Genomic DNA, 15,447 nt, shown 5'->3' with positions numbered 1-15,447 from the left:
GGTCTGGCAAACGTCACCCTTTGTGTCCCCGGGTGATGGACACTGCTCATGTGCCTCTGCAGAGAGTGGCAGGAGCTGGATCCCCTTCTCGGGACAGACTCCTTCCAGGAGAGACACAGACACAGGGGAACTCATCAGGGCTTTACGGCATTTCACTGGCATCAGTTCTGACATATTGGGTGCTGTCCTGTGACTGCCCTTACTGCACAAATGATCATACAAACACAACCATTTAGTAAGGGGCTGTTATGGACAAGAAAGCTCACCGTGAGCTATGGAGAGAGCGAGGAAGTTCATAATAAGCACCAGGAAGAACCAAGAAGCTCGAGGCCTCTTCTGAAGAGCGGGAGGCCTGAGCAGCCGTGATTGGCCATTGTAGGTGTGGGAGAGGGTCAGGGCATGTCAGGGAGAAGCAATGAGATGGTGATGGCTTCAGTGAACCCTTCCAGCCATGTCTGAGCCCAGAAATGGAAAGCAGTTGATGTCTGCAGGTGGAGGAGGAACAGGAGGAAGGTTTTCCTGGGAATACGGAAGGAAGAAAGGCCTCTCTGGGCTGATCATGTATGGCAGTGCCATTTGCATGCTGTGGGCATGGCTGTGCCTGGGAGATGGGGAACGGCTGCTGCTGGGGTGGCTGTGCTCAGTCATGGCCCGTGAGCTGACCCTGCTCTGCTCCTCTCTTACACTGCCCACACTTGGATGGTCCTCAGGAATCATCCATGAGCCTGGTGGATCCATGAACCTCCTGGAGTGATGGATATGGATTATAGAGGATTCAAGCAAGAGTGTGACTGGGACATTGAGGAGACTGGTGACCATTGCCAGGTGTATGAAAGGAGCTGGATGAATTTTGAGGAGCTCACAGGCATTTCCAATCCACAGAAAACCAGAGCCTTGCAGTTAAAGCAACAACACTTCACATAAATATCACGCCCAAAACACAAAACACTCACACTGACCACAGGAAAAGCCTTTCAAAACATTGGAGAAAAATCTACCAGATCCCAGGTGTCAGGGCTCAGCCATTCTGGTGATGAACAAGCATCAAGGGCTGACATGGCATCAGAGCCACCTCCACATGGCCCTCACCTCCTGGAACCAGTGTCTCCAAGTCTTTCCTTCACCAGCCTCCAGGGACAGGGACCTGAACTGGTTGTTTCCTTCACAGCTGTGTCAGTGATGGCCCTTCGTGGGGTCCCAAACACCCTCAGAAACTTGGGGTTTGCTTCTGCCTTTCCCTTCATTAGAGGTTTGTTCATTCTTTCAGTAGCTGCAGTTCAGGATCATGGCACCAGAGGGCTCATTGACATCAAAAATTCCTCTTAGAAGCCAAAGCTCTGCGCATCATTTTCCTAAAGGCTTCAAGTCTGGTGTGGATGATTAGGGAGATTTCAGGAATAGCCAAACAGAGAGCATTTCCACAATAAATAGCAGTTAAGCCAAATTTCTTCTATTCCCTTCCCTGCTCGCCCTTCCCTCCCTTTCCAGAACAGGTGGCATCAGCAGCCTCCAGTCCATACTGATGTGTTGCATCTCCTGATAAAGACTGAATATGACAGAAAAGTGGGTGCCTGAATCACCATGTGAGTGAGGAGACAGGCCAAGACAGATCAAGAGGAGTCACACTCCTCTGGACCAAGAGGTGGGTGTTCCTGGGAATCTCAGGTGCCACAGCACAGCGATATTTGTGTTCAGGAGCTGGTCAAGTGACCCATCTCCTGTTCTGTAATGGTGTCTGAGTTTGCTCAGGTCACCCCTGACTTGAGCCCCATCTATTGCTGGGTGTTCTCCAGACTCCTGCCTTCAGGAACAAAGTCCCAGGAGACCTTGCTGGTGAAGATGGAGGCAAAGAAGCCATGAAGAACCTCAGTCCCGTCTGATTCTACTCTTATGAAGTTCAGCAGCAGGCCCATGTTCACCCTGTCTGTTCTCTTACTGCAAGTGAAGCTCTGTCAGCTGATCTTGCTGCCCTTCCCGTGCAGGTATCAATTCCAGGGCAGCTTTCGCATCATCCCCACATCCATGGACAAGGTTTCTAAATTCCTCCTTTGCAGCTTCCCCTGCTCCCACCTCCTGTGTGCTGCCTTTGTGCCCTGCAGCTCCATCAGTTCAGATGAGTGGCCTCATGAGATAAATGCTTCTGTTCATGGGTACCTGGAGAGATCATTCTTGTGCTTGGAGCAGCCTGTCCTGTAATGATTATCAGATTTCCTGAGCTCCTTTACCCCTCAGATCTACTTCCATGTCACCACGTTGACCACCATCCCCCAGTATTTCCAAGTCTTCTCCTCTGGATTCCACTAGCCTGTGCTGTGCTGCTGGCCTTCCTCCCTCCCCTCTGGTGCCTGGGACCCCACTGTGTCCTTGTCACAACAGCCAAGGTGGACACTGATGTTCACATCCCTCACCAGCTCTTCCTTGTTTCCCAGTTCCAGATCCAGGTGAGCATCACGCTTATTGGCCCAGCAGGGAGACATGTTAAACAGTTGGTCCAAGATCCTCTGGACTGTTGGCAGATTTACCTGACCAGTGAATGTCAGGGTAATTACAGTTCCCCATAGGAACCTGCTCATTGACTGGAGATTTCCTTGCTTTGCTGACAGAAGATCTTTTCCATTACTTCTCCATTATCAAGTAGTTTGCAACACCCGAAACATTGTCACCCTATGTTGGGTTTCCACACAACATGTTGTCACCCTGTACTGGGCTTACATGGCAAAGCCTTGGAACTGGGGGTGAGTGCGGCTGTGCTACAGTTGTCACCGCTCTGAGAAGACAAAAGGAGTTTGACCAACATCAGACGGAGCTGATTTCAGCTGCTCCAAGATGGACCCACTCCTTGCCAAATCTGAGCCACTCAGTGATGCTGCAGCACCTCTGGGATATTGTATTTGAGAAAGGGTAAAAAACGCTGCGCAACAGCAGGTGGGAGAGAGGAGGGAGAAAATGGGAGAGAAAAGCTCTGCAGACACCAAGGTCATATCCCACAGGACCCAAGCAGGTCCCTCAGCAGCCAAATCCTGCTCTCCTGAAATCCTGCTCTTGGCCTTGTTCTCATCTCCCAGGAGCCTCAGCTCCACTTTCCCATCCCTGACTGTTCCATCCTGACCAACTCTTTCTGGTTTGTAAGTGTGAAGTCCCACAGGGCACCTCACCCCACTGACTCCTCAGTCACCCGTGTCAGGAAGATGTTGTCAATGGGTTCCAAACCCTCCTGGATGGCTGGTTCCTTGCAGATATTGGGATATCTCAGGTCTGCCATGAGGACATGGCCCTGGAAACATGAGGCTTCTTTCATTTGTCTGAAGGAGACCTCACCTCATTCCTCTTCCTTATCAGTGAGTCTGTAGCTGATGTCCAGCAACCACAACACTGCCCATGTTGTTCTGCCCTCTCATGCTGACTCCTCAATGTTCAGCTGACATTGTCTGTCCCCAGGCAGAGCTCCACACATTCCTGCTGCTCTACCACATGAAGGGAAACTTCCCGTCTAAGTCTAGAGCTCTGGCATTATCAGTACCAGACCTCCAAGGCCCCACAGTTTCTCCAGTAGGGGCTATCTATAGCGTCCTGTAACTCCTCATGCTTTTATCTTGGGAGAGACACCCTCATCAGGATAAGCCATCTGCATGGAAACATTAACAGGTGAGCAAATGGAGCTTCAGTCCAGGGAGAGCAGCAACTTTGAGGAAGTCTGGGATTCAGCTAGGTTAGGGTTTGATAGGCGGAAGTGGCCAGTTTTGTATTGGGGCAGGACAATAACCCCATTGATCAGGACAGAGCAGGACCTGACACGCTGAGCAGTGACCCTGAGGAGAAGGGCCTGGGCACTCCAAGGTCCCCACCCCAGCCCGTGGTGCACGCTCACCATGAACAAGGCAGCTGCACACGGGGCTGCATGAGGAGGAGCGTGGGGACCAGACACCTGCAGTTCTCATCCCAGTCGGTTCAGCACTGGTGTGACCCACACACACGGGTGTGTGCCAGTGTGCGGCTTCCCAGTCTGGAGCAGCAGGGAGGAAATGGAGAGTGCAGGGCTGTGCCAAGGCAGGTTCAGCACCTTGTGCACATGGTGTGGGGTGCTGAGGGACCTGGGCTGCTTTGGCCCAGCAGCGCTGGGGAGGCTGCAGCAGTGCAGGAGTAGCCTGAGAGTGCTTGAAGGGCAGTTTCAGAGGTGGTGGAGGTTTCTGCATAGCGGGAAAGAGCATGAGAAAGAAATAATGGCCCAAAGTGCAGCTGGAGAGGTCCAGGCTGGACATGAGCAGAAAGGAATGTGATGGAAGGGCGGTGCTGTGGTGGAGCAGGTCAGCAGAGGGAGTCTGCATCAGCCCAAGGCTTTGTGCTTCAAGGACCAGCTGGGGAGGATGGAGAGAGCTCAGCAAAGGAAGGAAGATGCTCAGACAGGAGCAAGGTGGGGCAGCAGGGGGGATGTCTCCAGCCTGCAGGGACAGAGGTGCAGGGGATGGACAGCACAGGACAGGCTGTCGTGCAGATGATCACAGGATGTAAAGAGGCTGAAAGCTTCCAATGGACATGAGATCTTTAGCGATGGCTGTGTTCTGCACCTCTGATGTCTGTGAGGACACACCTTGTCTTTCCAGCACAGGGGCCTCATGGCCTCCTTGTCCCCACCTGCTCTCACCCAGCATTTCTGCACCTTCACTGCTGTGTCTGCACCCTCACTGTCTGCTCTTTGGAACACAAACCATGGGCTGATCCAGCTCCCTCTGGGTCACCTCTTGCCCCACAGCACTGCCCTTCCAGTGGCATTTCTTCCTCCTGATATCCAGTCTGCACTTCCCAATCTACATTTGGTGGCTTTTTTTTTTTTTTGTCTCTGCTGCTTTTTCCTGCTACTTGGGAAAGCTTCACCACCTCAGGAACTGCCCGTGAAGCAGGGAACCCAACCTGTTCGGCTTCCTCTGGTCTTCCAGTTGACCAGGGAGAAGTAACCTCACCATGATCCTCTAAATCCCATGAGTGCTGCTGGCCTTTCAGCTTCTCTGATAGACATGAGGTTCTTTCCCAGCCATGTCCCTGCTGCTGGGCTGTCACCTCCAGACACAGAACTGACCCCACTGTCCATTCACAGCCACAGGATTCTGACTGGATGATGAGTGTCTGAGACACAACTGACCTCCTAATACCACACCCATCCGTCTTGCTCCTTAGCACCCAGGACCGAAGCATGTTCTATACACTCCTACACCTGCCCCTCTTTCCCACAGGCTGTAGACACCCATCTCGCTTCCTCACCTTGTTCAAATTTGTCAAATATATTTCCTACTAACACTGTGAGTGAAAAGCACTCCTCGCTGGAACTCCTGTACTTCCGTTGACACCTTCTATATCTCCTCTTCTGCCTTTCTTTATTTTTTTTTTTTTTTTTACTATTCTTCTACCTATTCTCTCTCGAGAAAACTCTCAAAGGCAAAAATTCTGTCAAATCACAGAATAACTCAGGTTTGCAGAGAGCCCTTGTCTCAGTTGTTTGTCTCACTCTCCTGCTCAGGGCAGGGTGAACCAGGTGGGATTGCTCAAGGCCTGCACCCAGGTTTGCATCATCCTCAAAGGTGCTGAAAGTGCTCTGTGTTAAATCGTAAAAGATGAGAATAAAGACGTTCAACAGTGTTGATCCAAGTGCTGGCTACTGAGAGATGACACCAGTAACTGGCTGCACGGAGGTCTTTGTACCACTGGTGATATTTGGTCATGATTGTTTAGCCAACTTCCCACCCAGCATCCCCTTCCTGAGCCCCATCAGCACCACTCTGGCCAGAAGGAGACCATGGCTGAGGTCTGGCTGGAGGGCCAGGCCCGAGGAGTTGTGGTGAATGGAGGCAAATCCAGTTGGTGACCGGTCACGAATGGTTTTCCCCAGGGCTCAGTATTGGGCTCAGTTCTCTTTAATCTCTATCAATGGTCTGTATGAAGTGATCGAGTGCACCCTTAGTAAGTTGGCAGACAACACCAAGTTGGGTGGGAGTGTTGATCTGCTGGAGGGTGTGAAGACCACACAGATGGATCTGCCCCACTGGATCATTGGGCTGAGGCCAGTTGTCTGAGTTATAACAAGATCAAATCCTGGGTCCTGCACTTGGGTCACAACAACCCCAAGCAGCGCTACAGGCTCGGGGAAGAGCGACTGGAAAATTGCCTGTTGGAAAGGGATCTGGGGGTGTTGATCGATAGCTGGCTGAACATGAGCCAGCATTGTGCGCAGGTGGCCAGGAGGCCACCAGCATCCTGTCTTGTATCAGGAATGGTGTGGCCAGCAGAACTAGAGAAGTGATTGTGCCACTGTGCACAGCACTTGTGAGGCGGCAGCTTGAATCCTGTTTTCATTTTTGGGGCCCTCGTCATAAGAAGAACATTGAGGCACTAGAGAGAGTGTGGAGGAAACAACAAAGCTGCTCAGTGCCTGGAGCACAACTGTGATGAGGAGCAGTTGAGGGAACTGGTGGGTTCAGCCTGGAGAACAGGAGGCTGAGGGGAGACCTCGCTGTCCACAACTGCCTGAAAGGAGGTTTTATCATGGAGGGGGTTGGTCTCTTCTCCCAAGTAGCAAGTGATAGGACGAGAGGAAATGGCCTCAAGTTGTGCCAGGGAAGGTTCAGATTGGATATTAGGAAAAAATTCTTCCTGGAAAGGGTTATTGGGCACTGGAACGGGCTGCCCAGGGCATTGGTGGAGTCACCATCCCTGCTGGGCTTTAAAAGGCATTTAGACGAGGTTCTTAGGGACATGGGTTAGTGCTTGATTTAGGTTGTGCTTGGACTCAATGATCCTGAGGGTCTCTTCCAGCTGAAATTATTCTATGATTTTATGATATCAACTGGAAAATTCTTCTATCACATCTTCTACATGCTCTTCACACACCTGCCTCTTTACCTACAGTCCTGAAACTTACCTAATTAAGCACTCAAGTCTTGAATACCAGATGTAAATGACGAAAGCGACATGGCTCTATCAGTCTTGCCTGATACCTGCCCGTCCCAGGCAAACACCTCAGGTACATGGGGGTCTCTCGAGGTTTGCACTGGGTGCTGATAGTGAGATCATGGAGCTCAGACCGAAAACCTGAGAACTCTTCTCAAAACTTGAAAACCAAACTAAACCAACAACAAAAAGAACGAAAAAAAACCCCACATGATTTTTTTCATCAGATGAAATAATTCAAAATTTCCAATAAAATGTCTGTGGAATTTCTATCCTGCCAAAACACGAATTTTCAGAATGTGTATGGACTGTGGGAGATGAACCGTTGGCCTTTCCCTGTGCTTGCAGTGCCAGAACTCTGTCTGTCACTACGTGTATTTAATCCCCTGGACATCCAGGAGTTTCCGCCTGTCCTTGCCCAGCTCACCGTGTCTGAACTCATCTCTTCAGAAGCCTGGCTGGACATTTGCACTTTCCATCGCTCCCCAGAGGTTCTTCACCTCTCACTCTTGGCTCATTCAGAGCTCTCAGCTCTCACTCTGCTTTGAGCTTCAGGCAGGTAAAGTCTTTCAGCAGTTGCTCTCCTACTCCCTATAGGCAACTCTTCAATTATGGCAATTGACATTGTTGGAAACTATTTAATTTAACCATAGAACTGAGAAACATCCTTAAGTTTTATTGTGTTTTCTTTTTTTTTTTCTCCTTTATTTGTTTTCTCTAATTAAAAATTCCCCGGTGCCTGTTTACATCCAGTTCTCTAAGGAAACATGAAGCAATTCCTGCGAAGAAGCTGTAACAATGAGTGCAAACTTCAGTGCAGAATCTGATGTAAAGAAATGTGCCGTAAATCCCAGGGGCCAATGAGCAGAACAGGGAGTTTGGGGAGCTGGTTATAGATTTCCTGCTAACAATCTGAGCAGAGAAACATTCTTCACAGAACTGCTCTGTTTATTTGACACCTTTTAGGTCTCCTCCTCTGCCTGTATTTTTATTTTCTTGTTCCTCCACCTCTTCCTTCTTCCAAAACGTTTCCAAGGGAAAGATTCCTGGAATCACAGAGCAACTCAGGTTTGAACATCATCTTGTCTCACTGTCCTGCTCAGGGCAGGGTGACCCAGGTGAGGTTGTCCAAGGCCTCTGCCCAGCTTTGCACCATCCACAAAGGAGCTGAAGTTTCACTGTGTCACATCATACAGGGGGAGAATAGAGACGTTCAACAGTGTTGGCCCAAGTGCTGGTCCCTGAGGGATCCCACTGGTAACTGGCTCTGTGGGCACTTTGTACCACTGGTGACATTTGGGCTTCATCATCCAGCCAACTTCCCATCCTGCATTCACATCTTCAGCCCAGAGGGCACCAATCGCATTATAAGGACACCACAGGAAACCATGTCTGACACCTTGTGAAATTCCATGTGCACAACATGCCCTTCTTTCCCTGCCCATTTGGGTTCAGCAATCCCTTCCTTGTTTTCCAAATGCCTGGACATGGCTGCAGGAGGACTTGTCCCATCCACTTCACGTGGAAGGACACAGGCTGACCAGCCCGTAATTCACACAGTTCTCGTTCCTGCCCCTCTTGAAGACAGGTTTGACAACTTTTCCAAGGACCTCAGAACCTCTCTGATTGCTCTGGCACATTTCGGACCACAATTCAGAATCACGGTGTAAGAGTCGGTCCGAAGAACAGTATTTATCTGAACATCGCCATCAGGGACTTGAAGAACAGATGCGCTGATAGAGAGATTTGTACAAGGACTTGGAGAGAGGCCTGAGGAAAATAATTGTGTTATTCAGGTCGCTCCGACCTGGGGCAGTAGCTGCTGTCCAGAAGGTGGATTTCACCTGCTGCGTCAGCCAGCCTTGCCCCCAGCTCCTCCCCGTTACAAAGGCCAACGAAGAAGAGCATGCGCAGAGGTTGCAGAGGGTCTTGAGGCCACCCAGCAGACCAGTCAGAGACCCCTGAATGCAAGGTGACGCAGGCACAGACCAGTTCTGACAAGCAGAGCGGGGACTCTTCAGGCCTGTGCAGTTAAGCCTGGATTGCAAAACAGAGGCAGAGATTGGCCTCAATCCATGGGAGCGAGGAGGGGTGAAGAGGCATAAAAGATGATTCCCGACTGGACATCGCTGAGAATCCCCCCACCAAAGGATCCCAGATCACAAGGGAGGACCAGCAGGACTCTTTTTATGGGACCTGGGATCAGAGGGACACCTTGAGACTCGTTTGGTGGTAGCCAATTCTTTTCCCCCGTTTTTCTTTTTCCTGCCTTTTTCTCTACTTTCTCTATCACGTGCTGCTTTACAGGCAAAATAATATAATAACACTGTTTGATTGCATTATAACCCCTTGGCATTTTGGTGGCCTTAATTTTGCGCTTCGAGATCAAGGTAAATGAACCATCATGAGTCCATCACCGAATGGACTGTGACACCTCCCCAGGACACCGGCCTTGCCAGTTGCAGACACCAGGACACATGAGACCCCAGGGCCGCAGCCCCATTCCAGATCCTGGTACAGACAACCCCAGTCACACACATGCGCACACACTGTTATGTCCGGTCACTCTGGTCTCTCGGTTGCTGGCACCAATGTCATACAGGCTGTCTGACCCTCTGGTCCTGCTCCAGTTGCTACACTCACACCCCCATGCTCTCACGTTCACACAGAGAACAGATGGTCAAAAGGCCAAGAGCAGGATTTCAGGAGAGCAGGATTTGGCTGCTGGGGGACCTGCTTGGGTCCTGTGGGATATGACCTTGGTGTCTGCAGAGCTTTTCTCTGACATTTTCTCCCTCCTCTCTCCAACCTGCTGTTGTGCAGCATTTTTTACCATTTCTCAAATACAATATCCCAGAGATGCTGCCGGCATCACTGAGTGGCTCAGATTGGGCAAGGAGTGGGTCCATCTTGGAGCAGGTGAAATTGGCTCTGTCTGACATTGGTCAAACTCCTGTTGTCTTCTCAGAGCGGTGACAACTGTAGCACATCAACACCTACCCCCAGTTCCAAGACTTTGTCATGTAAACCCAATAGAGAGTGACAATGTGGTGGGTGTTACAAACTACATGATCATGTAGAAGAAATGGAAAATGTCTTCTGTCAGCAACTCAAGGAGGAAGTTTCCAGTCAATGAGCAGGTTCCTATGGGGAACTGTAATTGCTCTGATATTCACTGGCCCGACAAAGTGGCAAGTGCCAACAGTGCAGAGGATCTTGGGCCAACTGCTTAACATGTCTGCATCTTGGGCCAATGAGAGTGATGCTCACCTGGATCTGGAACTGGGAAACAAGGAAACCCTGGTGAGGGATGTGAACATCAGTGTCCACCTTGTCTGTTGTGACCAGGACACAGGGGGGTCCCAGGCACCAGAGGGGAGGGGGGAAGGCCTGCAGCACAGCACAGGCTGGTGGGTCCAGAGGAGAAGACTTGGAAATACTGGAGGATGGTGGGCAAAGTGGTGACATGGAAGTAGATCTGAAGGGTGAAGGAGCTAAGGAAATTTGATAATCCTTACAAGACAGGCTGCTCCAAGCACAAGAATGATCTCTCCAGGAACCCATGAACAGAAGCATTTATCTTGTGAGGCTGCTCCTCTGAACTGATGGAGCTGCAGGGCAAAAGGCAGCACAGAGGAGGTGGGAGCAGGGGAACCTGCAAAGGAGAAATTTAGAAACCTTGTCCATGGATGTGGGGATGATGCCAAAGCTGACCTGGACTTGACATCTGCAGGGGAAGTGCAGCAAGATGAGCTGACAGAGCTTAATTGCAGTAAGAGAATAGAGAGGGTGAACGTGGGCCTGCTGCTGAACTTCATAAGCATAGAATCAGACAGGACTGAGGTTCTTCATGGCTTCTTTGCCTCCATCTTCACCAGCAAGGTCTCCTGGGACTTTGTTCCTGAAGGCAGGAGTCTGGAGAACACCCAGCAGGGGATGGGGCTCGAGTCAGGGGTGACCTGAGCAAACTCAGACACCATTACAGAACAGGAGATGGGTCACTTGACCAGCTCCTGAACACAAGTATCGCTGTGCTGTGGCACCTGAGATTGCCAGGAACACCCACCTCTTGGTCCAGAGGAGTGTGACTCCTCTTGAGCTGTCCTGGCCTCTCTCCTCATTCACATGGTGATTTAGGCACCCACTTTTCTGACATATTCAGTCTTTATCAGGAGACACTCCATACCTATATGAACTGGAGGCTGCTGATGCCACCTGTTGTGGAAAGGGAGGGAAGGGCGAGCAGGGAAGGGAATAGAAGAAATTTGGCTTTATTGCTATTTATTATGGAAATGCTCTCTGTTGACTGTTCCTGAAATCTCCCTAATCATCCACACCAGACTTGAAGCCTTTAGGAAAATGATGCACAGAGCCTTGGCTTGTAAGACCATTTTCGATGTTAATGAGCCCTCTGCTGCCATGATCCTGAACTGCAGATACTGAAAGAATGAACACACCCCCAACGAAGTGAAAGGCAGAAGCAATCCCCAATTTTCTGAGGGTGTTTGGACCCCATGAAGGGCCATCACTGACACAGCTGTGAAGGAAACAACCAGTGCAGGTACCTGTCCCTGGAGGCTGCTGACGGCAAGACTTGGAGACGCTGGTTCCAGGTGGTGAGGGCCATGTGGAGGTGGCTCTGATGCCATGTCAGCCCTTGATGCTTGTTCATCACCAGAATGGCTGAGCCCTGACCCCTGGGACCTGGTAGATTTTTCTGAACTGTTTTTCAAGGCTTTTCCTGTGGTCAGTGTGAGTGTTTTGTGTTTTGGGGTGGTGTTTATGTCAAGTGCTGTTGCTTTAACTGCAAGGCTCTGGTTTTCTGTGGAGTTGGAAATGCCTGTGAGTTCCTCACAACTCATCCAGCTTCTTTCATACACCTGGCAATGGTCACCAGTCTCCTCAATGTCCCAGTCCCACACTTGCTCGAATCCCCTATTTGGATCCATACCCATCACTCCAGGAGGTTCATGGATCCACCAGCTCATGGATGATTCCTGAGGACCATCCAAGTGTGGGCAGTGTAAGAGAGGAGCAGAGCAGGGTCAGCTCATGGGCCATGACTGAGCACAGCCACCCCAGCAGCAGCCGTTCCCCATCTCCCAGGCACAGCCATGCCCACAGCATGCAAATGGCACTGCCATACATGATTAGCCCAAGAGAGGCCTTTCTTCCTTCCGTATTCCCAGGAAAATCTTCCTCCTGTTCCTCCTCTACCTGCAGACATCAACTGCTTTCCATTTCTGGGCTCAGACATGGCTGGAAGGGTTCACTGAAGCCATCACCATCTCATTGCTTCTCCCTGACATGCCCTGACCCTCTCCCACACCTACAATGGACAATCACGGCTGCTCAGGCCTCCTGCTCTTCAGAAGAGGCCTCGAGCTTCTTGGTTCTTCCTGGTGCTTATTATGAACTCCCTCGCTCTCTCCAGAGTTCATGGTGAGCTTTCTTTTCCATAACAGCCCTTTATGACCATGTCTCACTAAATGGCTGTGTTTGTATGATCATTTGTGCAGAAAGGGCAGTCACAGGACAGCACCCAATATGTCAAAACTGATGCCGAGTGAAATGCCGTAAAGCCCCGATGAGTTCCCCTGTGTCTGTGTCTCTCCTGGAAGGAGTCTGTCCCGAGAAGGGGATCCAGCTCCTGCCACTCTCTGCAGAGGCACATGAGCAGTGTCCATCACCCGGGGACACAAAGGGTGACGTTTGCCAGACCACCCGTCATCTGAACCACTTAGATGTGTGCTTGTGGATGGGGTATGGAGCCTTATAGTGCAAATGCCTATTTAATTGTCATTGCCAGAGGAGCTACCACAGATGCAGAGTACTATTTTACAGATATTTAAATATAAGCATGTTAAACTGACATTTCTAGACAAGTTACACAAACACCTGAAAGATTATTCATGCCTTTTTACATGATTATCCACAGAAGTCCCACCAGCTTTGCATCTCAGGAAATGGGATCCAGAGTCAAGGGCAGGATGGTTTGGGCTCTGTGCTGGGATCTGGAAACTGAAACGTGCTCCCATCTCCCAGCCCCCTGCCCTCCTCAGTGAGGGTGTGAGACATTCTGCAGCGAGGGCTGAACTCACAGCCATGACCAGTATCTTATGTCCAACTGCAGCCAGTGGTGTCCTGCCAGCTCAGGATTGGAGCTTCCATTGCGGGAGGTGTTTAAAAGATTTGGAGTTGTGGTGCTTTGGGATATGGTTTAGTGGTGGACTTGGCAATGTTTGATTTACGATTTGACTCCATGTTCTTCAGGGTCTTTTCCAGCCTAAATGATTCTCTGATTCTATGATTTGGGTTGAAACCATTTCAGTTCCATCACCTCCAGCTTCCCTCGGAGGCGGCTGTTGTGTGGCACAACTGTCCTGGCTCTCCAGGCACGTTGGGCACTGGGTTGGTGCCTGCATTGGGAGTTTTCCCCTTCCTGGGGTAAGAGGCTGTTGAGCAGAGACAGTTGTAGAGATTTGGGTCACAGGGTTTGCAGCAATCCTGTCGAACTCTGAGCAGGATGAGCTTTGGAGCCCAGGGAAAATGGAGATGGGCTGACGGATGTTTGTGAACAGTGGTGCTGTCTCTGATAACAGTAACAGGGAACTCCTCATTCTCACTGATCATGATTATAAACTAAAGCTCTTTAATTTCATTCCTAGCAGTCATTCTTGCTTTTCAAAACATCTCCTACACCTCAGCAGTTGAGTCTTGAAAGAATTTCTTAGAACAATGCTTTTTCTCTCACTTCTTTTTTGTTTTAATCATTTAAAGAGTACACCTCTTGGACAGAATTACCCCAAAATTGTGCTTCTTTCATTATTTTTCTACCTTTTAATTATTTCTTATGTGGTGTGATGTGGAGGTTGCATAGGAGAACAGTTTCTTTTTTAGACAAAGGAGGCCAAGGAACAGATCCCAGGTCAGTGCAAAGGCCCAAAGGAAGCCAGAATCTTTATGTGTGTGCACTGACACACACTGTCACCTGCATTTCCAGTCTCTGCAGCCCCAACCGTGCAGCAGAGTCTGGAGTTCTGAGCTCCCTCATCTGCCCTGTGTGACACGTGCAAAATGGAACTACCCCAGTCCAATGGCTGGTTTTGATTCTCTTCACAGCCTGAAGCAACACATGGGTCAGGAGACAAGCCAGGATACCCAGCCAGGACTCACATGCTCTGCTCTTCAAGTTTAGGTGTTCAATAGCATCTCAGCAGACACGTCACGCTGATTCCTGGGTTCAAAGAGCTCTTCAAGAGCCTCATCTCCATTTCTGTAATGGTGGCTTTGATGCCTGGCTGATGTGCAAACTCTGTACGTGGATACTCACACTTGTTGAACAACCTGCTCTGAAAGGGTTAACAAGATGAGCAGTTCTTTCTGGAAGTGTATTAGCACACCAAAGAAAGAAGACCCTGCATTGGGGCAAAAGAAAAGGGATGCCAAAGTTGCTGTCATAGCTGTTTAGAGGTACTTGTAAAGCAGCTCTGCACCTCATGTGAATTATTCCTGTGCTCAGAGAGAACCTGAGAGCTTTCTCTAAATTGAAAACATGAACAGGGTGAAAGGACAGCGTCATTCAGGCCGGATGGGACCTCAGGAGGTGTCTTGACCAACCTCCTGCTCACAGCAGGGTCAGACCAGATTGCTCAGGGCTTTACCCAAACACATCTTGGTCACTTTCTGGGACAGAGTGGGTGCGCACTCCTGGGAAACAGCTTCCAGTGCTGGACTGTCCTCATGACTGGAAAGTTTCTCCCTTTCTACAGCACCTTTCCAAGCCCAAACATCCAGATTGCTTTTTACCCATCTACTCGCACACTAACGCAGACCATAATATCCTACCTTGGACACAAGAATATTGTGGGGGATGACACTGAATGCCTTGCTGATTTCCAGGTAACAGACCATCAATGTTCTCCCCACGTCCACAACCCTGTCCTTTCCTCACAGAAAGCAAAGAGGATGGACAGACACAACCTGCCCTGGGCAAACCCCGTCACCTTCTCTTCCACACACCCAGAAATGGGGTCCCAGTGGACATGCTCTGGGGCACAGCCCTTAGTTCCCCTGCTCACCCATTGGCCATTTGGAAAAGTGCACACACAGTGTGAGAGCTGCCAGTGGTCAGGGAGTCCCCCCAGTCTCCATGAGCTTTCACAGATGGTGGAGAGTGGCCTCACTGTGACATGGTCCTGCTGTCCCAGCTCCTGGGATGCTGCCCCTGCTGTCCCATAGACTGGAAAGGATTGTGTTAGTTCCAGTGACCCCTGACTTGATCCACATCCACTGCTGGTTGTTCTGACTCCAGTCACAGAGGCCTGGGAGACCTTGCTGGTGAAGAGGGAGAACGAGAGGACACAGGGATTCTCACCTCTTTCTCTTATTAAGTTCATCAGTGGCCACACAGTGTCTTTGTTTCTCCTTTAACTGTTCCTGCAGTAGTAACAGCTCATTATGGGGCCTTGAATTGCCTTCCAGGTCTAGACTGAGTTCTGATCTGGA

The 15,447-nt window shown here is 50.2% G+C and overlaps 1 protein-coding gene across 1 annotated transcript in view; it reads left to right on the top strand.

The window, feature by feature from the left end:
• Positions 1-1,910: 1,910 nt before the first annotated feature.
• Positions 1,911-15,447, top strand: part of LOC309450358 (olfactory receptor 14A16-like) — a gene marked incomplete at its 3' end in the record, with an annotated part of 259,029 nt that continues 245,492 nt past the window's right edge. The window contains exon 1 of the mRNA XM_082073177.1: positions 1,911-1,982. The remainder of the gene's footprint in view (positions 1,983-15,447) is intronic.

Source organism: Streptopelia decaocto (genome assembly GCF_964273445.1).
Source record: "Streptopelia decaocto genome assembly, chromosome: 26".
Lineage (NCBI taxonomy): Eukaryota > Metazoa > Chordata > Aves > Columbiformes > Columbidae > Streptopelia > Streptopelia decaocto.
Note: the sequence above shows the minus strand (reverse complement) of the source record. Positions and strands in the feature narration are given on the sequence as shown.